Raw genomic sequence first — 7148 nt, forward strand, 5'->3', positions numbered from 1 at the left:
GCATGATTGGATTGTACCGCCCCATATCAAGAAGGGTGGGAAAGGCTTAATCCCAAAACCAAGCCCCAGGCTACAATGATCCTGCCTGCCCCCAACACAAATTAATATCACCTGGGCAACAGCCTCCAAGTGGGCAGCGTTATCTTTTACAAAGTGAGCATAATACATTTTATCTGCCCAACAGATGCAAAGCATCAACTCACAGTAGTTGTGGCACATGCCTTGACTGGGGGACTTCAGCTGAGACAGTAACCCCTTGTTAAAACCAGTGACTTTGGGTCAAGCAGTGACCTTGAGCTTCAAGCCAACCACCTTTCGACTCAAGCCAGTGACCATGGGTCATGTCTATGATCCCACACTCAAGTCAGCGACCTGACACTCAAGCCGGATGAGCCACACTCAAGCCGGTGACCTTAGAGTTTTGTATGTGGGTCCTCAGCATTCCAGGCCAATGCTCTATCCACTGATCCACTGCCTGGTCAGGCCATTTGGTCTTATTTTAACTATAAAAATCATGGTCAGAGTGTTGGGCAGATAAAATGTATTATGCTCACTTTCTTAAAGTAGGCGCTGCCCATGTGAAGGTCGTTGCCCAGGTGATATTATTGTGTGTCTCTGTGGGCTGTGGGCAGGCAGGATCATTGTAGCCTGGGGCTTGGTTTTAGGACTAAGCCTTTCCCACCCTTTTTGATGTGGGGTGGTGCAATCCCATCATGTCTCAGATAAGTGACTTTGTATTAGAGACTTCCCTATTTTGTATATTGGATTTAAGGTTTGGATTTCTACACTATAAAATGGGAGCAGAACGGGAGTTTGCTCTCTTGGTTCCTGAGATTAGCATTAGAGAGCAGAGAGCAGAGAAAGGCCACATGGAAGAGGCCAGGAGAAGCAGCCAAGACGGTGGAGTGCTGAGTAAGAAGTCAGTTTATGCAGAGTTTGTGCAGGGAGAAGGAAGGAGATGGGGAACAGAGGTGAATAAGTCTGGTGAGCTAGAAATCTTTGATTCTAGGAAACTCGGATAAGTCAGTAGCTTTGTGAACACTGAATGTGAGTGGGTTTTGGAGCCCAGTGTGTGTTTTTACTTGCCCGCCAGGTGCAAGCTAGGATTAAAAATGATGGCCCATCAGTTTTTGGCTCCGTTGTTTCTTTACTGACTGTCCGAATCCAGTGTGAACCTGCATGGGCCAGGCTGCTGTGATGGTGGCCCTGGCTACTGGCTTTACACAGAGTTAGCCTCCTTTTTCCTGAATTTCACACTTCTTTGCCTGAAACCATACCAAAGACTGTCTCTGAAACACTGCCAAGCCAAGCCTTGAATAGCAGGGTGTGGGTGTGTAAAGCCAGAAGCCAAGGCCAGGGCCACTATCACAGCAGCCCGGCCTATGCAGGTTCGCATTGGATTCGGACAGTCGGTAAAGAAACAACGGAGCCACAAACTGGTGAGCCATAGTCTTTAATCCTAGCTTGCACCCGGCAGGCAAGTAAAAACACACACTGGGCTCCAAAACCCAATCACATTCAGTGCTCACAAGGCTACTGATTTATCCGAGTTTCCTAGAATTAAAGGTTTCTAGCTCACCAGACTTATTCTCCTCAGTTCCCCATTTCCTTCCTTATCCCAGATACAAACTCTACACAAACTGGCATCTCACTCAGCACTCTGCCATCTTGGCTGCTTTTCCTGGCTTCCTCCACGTGGCCTCCTTCCGCTGCTGGCTCTACTCTCTCTGCTCTCTCATGCTAACCTCAGGAACCAAGAGCGCAAACTCCCGTTCTACCCCTATTTTATAGTGTAGAAATCCAAACTCTTAATCCAATATACAAAATAGGGAAGTCTCTAATACAAAGTCACTTCTCTGAGGCATGATTGGATTGTACCGCCCTACATCAAAAAGGGTAGGAAAGGCTTAATCCCAAAACCAAACCCCAGGCTACAAGGATTCTGCCTGCCTTTAGCCCACCCCAACACACATTAATATCACCTGGGCGACGGCCTCCTCATGTCATCTTTAACAAAGTGAGCATAATACATTTTATCTGCCCAACAGGGTGGTAACTTAACCTATTTATTCATTCAGAAAACATTGAGCCCCAATTCTGTACTTGCCTCTGAGTGAAGAGTTTTGAGATTTCAAAGAAATAGGAAGCAATGCCTGATCTATGGTGGTGCAGTGGATAAAGTGTTGACCTACAATGCTGAGGCCACTGTTTCGAAACCTTGGGCTTGCCCAGTCAAGGCACATATGGGAAGCAACTATGAGTTGATGCTTCCTGCTCCTCCCCAGCCCTTCTCTCTCTCTTTCTCTTCTCTCTCCAAAATGAATCAACAATGCCTGGCCAGGATGTGGTGCAGTGGATAGAGTGTCGGACTGGGAAGCAGAGGACCCAGCTTCAAAACCCTGAGGTTGCCAGCTTGAGTGCAGGATCACCAGTTTGAGCACGGGGTCGTTGGCTTGAACGTGGGATCATAGACAGGACCCCATGGTCGCTAGCTTGATCCCAAGGTCGCTGGCTTGAGCAAGGGATCACTTACTCTACTGTAGCCCCCTGGTCAAAGCACATATGAGAAAGTTGAGAAAGCAGTCAATGAACAACTAAGGAGACTAAGGAGCCACAATGAAGAATTGATGCTTCTCATCTCTCTCTCCTCTCTTCCTGTCTGTCTGTCCCTATCTGTAAGTCATTTTTAAAAATTGATTTGAGAGAGAGAAACATAATTTGTTGTTCCACTTATTTACACATTCATTCATTAATTCTTGTATGTGCCCTGACTGGGGATTGAACTTGCAACCTTGGTTTATCGGGATGATGCTCTAACCTGGCCAGGGTGGCTCTGCCGCTTATTAACTTCTCTAAGTCTCAGTATTCTCATCTGTAACATGGAGATGTCAGATGAATGCATGTAAGCACTCATGAAAGATTGGCTATTATCTTGAGAAAAAATATAAGACAGCACATAAGGTACAAGTACTTTTTATTTTCACTGGGCTTTACAGTGAATATTGTGGTTATTGTTTAAGAGTTGTAGTGGTGCCTGACCAGCAGTGGCACAGTGGATAAGCATCAAACTGGGACACAGAGGATCCATGTTTGAAACCCCAAGGTCGCTGGCTTGAGTGTGGGGTCACTGGCTTAAGCGTGGGATCATAGACATGACCCCATGATCGCTGGTTTGAGCCCAAATGTCGCTGGCTTGAAGCCCAAGGTCACTGGCTTGAGTGCAAGGTCACTGGCTTGAGCAAAGGGTCACTCGCTCTGCTGCAGCCCCCCGGTCAAGGCACATATGAGAAAGCAATCAATGAACAACTAAGGAGCCACAACAAAGAATTGATGCTTCTCATCTCTCTCCCTTCCTGTCTGTGTGTCCCTAACTGTCTCTCTCTCTGATTGTGTCTCTGTCTCTGTCACACACAAAAAAAGAGTTGTGGTATCAAATCACTTTACACACTTTAAACTTACACAATGTTATATGCAGTGATGGGATTCAAATAATTTAACAACCAGTTCTCTGCCCTAATGACCGTTTTAAGTATAAAAAGAGATATACAGAAAGGTAGTTTATTATTTCATAAAAGAACAATAAAAGAGGTACACAGGCCCTGGCCGGTTGGCTCAGTGGTAGAGCGTCGGCCTGGCGTGCGGGAGTCCCGGGTTCGATTCCCGGCCAGGGCACACAGGAGAAGCGCCCATCTGTTTCTCCACCCCTCCCCCTCTCCTTCCTCTCTGTCTCTCTCTTCCCCTCCCGCAGCCAAGGCTCCATTGGAGCAAGGATGGCCCGGGCGCTGGAGATGGCTCCTTGGCCTCTGCCCCAGGCGCTGGAGTGGCTCTGGTTGCAAAAGAGCGACGCCCCGGAGGGGCAGAGCATCGCCCCCTGGTGGGCAGAGCGTCGCCCCCTGGTGGGCGTGCCGGGTGGATCCCGGTCGGGCGCATGCGGGAGTCTGTCTATCTCTCCCCGTTTCCAGCTTCAGAAAAAAAAAAAAAAAAAAAAAGAGGTACACAAAACTAGAGTGTTATAAGAATTTAAAAATATTAATGAAAAAATATTAAATAATACCTGACAAGAAAACAAGCCTGACCAGGCGGTGGCGTAGTGGATAGAGCGTCGGACTGGGATGCAAAAGGACCCAGGTTCGAGACCCCGAGGTTGCCAGCTTGAGCATGGGCTCATCTGGTTTAAGCAAAAAAAAGCTCACCAGCTTGGACCCAAAGTCACTGGCTCAAGCGAGGGGTTACTCAGTCTGCTGAAGGCCCGCAGTCAAGGCACATATGAGAAAGCAATCAATGAACAACTATGGTGTCGCAACGAAAAACTGATGATTGATACTTCTCATCTCTCTCCATTCCTGTCTGTCTGTCCCTGTCTATCCCTCTATCTGACTCTCTCTCTGTCCCTATATAAAAAAAAGAAAACAAAAAATCTGTTATTTAAGATATTTCCATATTGCTTCTTTTATTTATTCATTTTTTTTTTTTTTTTTAGAGAGGAGAGAGAGAGAGAGACAGAGGAGAGAGAGAGAGAAGGGGGGAGGAGCTGGAAGCATCAACTCCCATATGTGCCCTGACCAGGCAAGCCCAGGGTTTCGAACCGGCAACCTCAGCATTTCCAGGTTAACACTTTATCCACTGCGCCACCACAGGTCAGGCCCATATTGCTTCTTGATTGGCATCCTCACTTGCAATTTTTTTCACCTATTGACAGAATGAACATTACTATGGGCCCGTAGAATATGCTGTAGTGCATACGAACTTTAAAAAAGAATAAGGAATACCCTGACCAGGCAAGTGCACACAGTGGATAGAGCGTTGACCTGGGATGCAAAGGATCCAGGTTTGTTTTTTTTTTTAATTTTATTTATTCATTTTAGAGAGGAGAGAGAAAGGGAGAGAGGGAGAGAGAGAGGTGAGAGAGACAGAGAGAGAACGTGGGGAGGAGCTGGAAGCATCAACTCCCATATGTGCCTTGACCAGGCAAGCCCAGGGTTTCGAACCAGCGACCTCAGCATTTCCAGGTCGACGCTTTATCCATTGCGCCACCACAGGTCAGGCGGGATCCGGGTTTGAAACCTCAAGGTCGCTGGCTTGAGCAAGGGATCACTGGTTCAGTTGTAGTCCCCAGTCAAAGCTTCTCATCTCTCTCTCTCTCTCTCTCTCTCTCTCTCTCTCTCTCTCTCCCTCATTAAAAAAAAAAGGGAGGGCCTGACCTGTGGTGGTGCAGTGGATAAAGCATCAACCTGGAATGCTGAGATTGCTGGTTTGAAACCCCAAGCTTGCCAGGTCAAGGCACATATGGGAGTTGATGCTTCCTGCTCCTCCCCCTGTTTTATCTCTTTCCTCTCTCTCTCTCTCTCTCTTCTCTCTTTCTAATAAAATTTTAAAATCTTTAAAAAAAATGTATACAGTAGAGTCCAAGGTATAAAAAAAAAGGAGGTAAGGAATGTTAAGTTTGTGATTTCCACATTGGGCGGCTGCTCAGGTGCCCACCTTAGAGAGAACCCTGATTAAAAGTGCCATTTTAACAACCAGTTTGCCAAACTCAACAAAAAATTAGGTATCAGTTCAGCTGAATCCCACCACTAGTTATATGTCAATTATATCTCAATAAAGTTGAAAACAAAAGTTGTTTAACCAGATGAATTCCAGAGTGAAGCCACGTGCTAGTAAGGGGCAGAAGGGGTCTAGTCTCCCTGGAGACTCCTTTTTGGCATCAGTAATCAGGAGAGTGGTGTATCTTCAGATCAGAAACTGAGCTGAAAGGACAGGTTCTGGGTTGATAGGTAAGGTTTATTCATTTATTCATCTAGTAAGTATTTTTTGAGCACCTACTCTCTGATGTGCATGGAATAACAAAGTGTCTCTCTTTGACTTGCTCATGGAAGTAACAGTGGGAATGAAAGGGGGCTCCTCCTTGGGGACATGGTCTGACGCCTAAAGAGTAAAGAGCCTCTGACATGGTACTTCCCAGTCTCCAGGGCAGCGGTGTGCTACCTGAGCTGATCCTGTGGCCCGGTACAGGGCTGACAGAAGTGGGACCAGAACTCTGATGCTGGGTGAGCCAAACTATTTTTGTACTTCTGCTTTGTTGATATTTATTTCTCAGTTGGCGTCACTTGGTGTTTAGCTAAGTCTTTTAAAAGGAATGCATTTGTGGACACCTAGTACGCCCCTAGTGGCCACTGCCACAAGGCCTAGGTGTTTGAAGTGACTTACTAGGGCAGTGGTTCTCAGTCGTCCCCTAGGGGACATTTTGGAAATTTGTGTCTTTAGTGGAGATCAGGATTAGAAAACAATTTAAGGATTAAATGGACAGGAAAGGTAGATGTTCAATAATATGCAAGACAGTCCTGCGTGAGGAATATTTCTCTCATTCTACTTGACTTTGGAAATTTCCACTCAACAACATATGTAAATATAAAATCAGTCTGACCAGGGGGTGGTGCAATGGATAGAGCATCGACCTGGGATGCAGAGGACTCAGATTAGAAACCTCAAGGTTGCCAGCTTGAGTGTGGGCTCATCCAGCTTGAGCATAGGCTCACTGGCTTGAGCTTAGGGTTGCTGGCTTGAGCGTGGGATCATTAACATGACCTCATGGTTGTTGGCTTGAGTCCAAAGGTCACTGGTTTGCAGCCCAAGGTTGTTGGCTTGAGCAAGGGGTTACTGGATCGGGTGGAGCCCCTGGGTCAAGGCATATTTGAGAATGCAATCAATGAACAACTAAGGTGTTGCAATGAAGAATTGATGCTTGGCCCTGGCCGGTTGGCTCAGTGGTAGAGCGTCGGCCTGGCGTGCAGAAGTCCCGGGTTCGATTCCTGGCCAGGGCACACAGGAAAAACGCCCATCTGCTTCTCCACTCCTCCCCCTCTCCTTCCTCTCTGTCTCTCTCTTCCCCTCCCGCAGCCAAGGCTCCATTGGAGCAAGGATGGCCCGGGCGCTGGGGATAGCTTTGTGGCCTCTGCCTCAGGCGCTGGAGTGGCTCTGGTCGCAGCAGAGCGACGCCCCGGATGGGCAGAGCATCGCCCCCTGGTGGGCGTGCCAGGTGGATCCCGGTCGGGAGCGTGCAGGAGTCTGTCTGACTGTCTCTCCTCATTTCCAGCTTCAGAAAAATGCAAAAAAAAAAAAAAAAAAAAAAAAAAAAAAAAAAAAAAAGC

Source organism: Saccopteryx bilineata, chromosome 2 (genome assembly GCF_036850765.1).
Source record: "Saccopteryx bilineata isolate mSacBil1 chromosome 2, mSacBil1_pri_phased_curated, whole genome shotgun sequence".
In the NCBI taxonomy this organism is placed as follows: Eukaryota; Metazoa; Chordata; class Mammalia; order Chiroptera; family Emballonuridae; genus Saccopteryx; species Saccopteryx bilineata.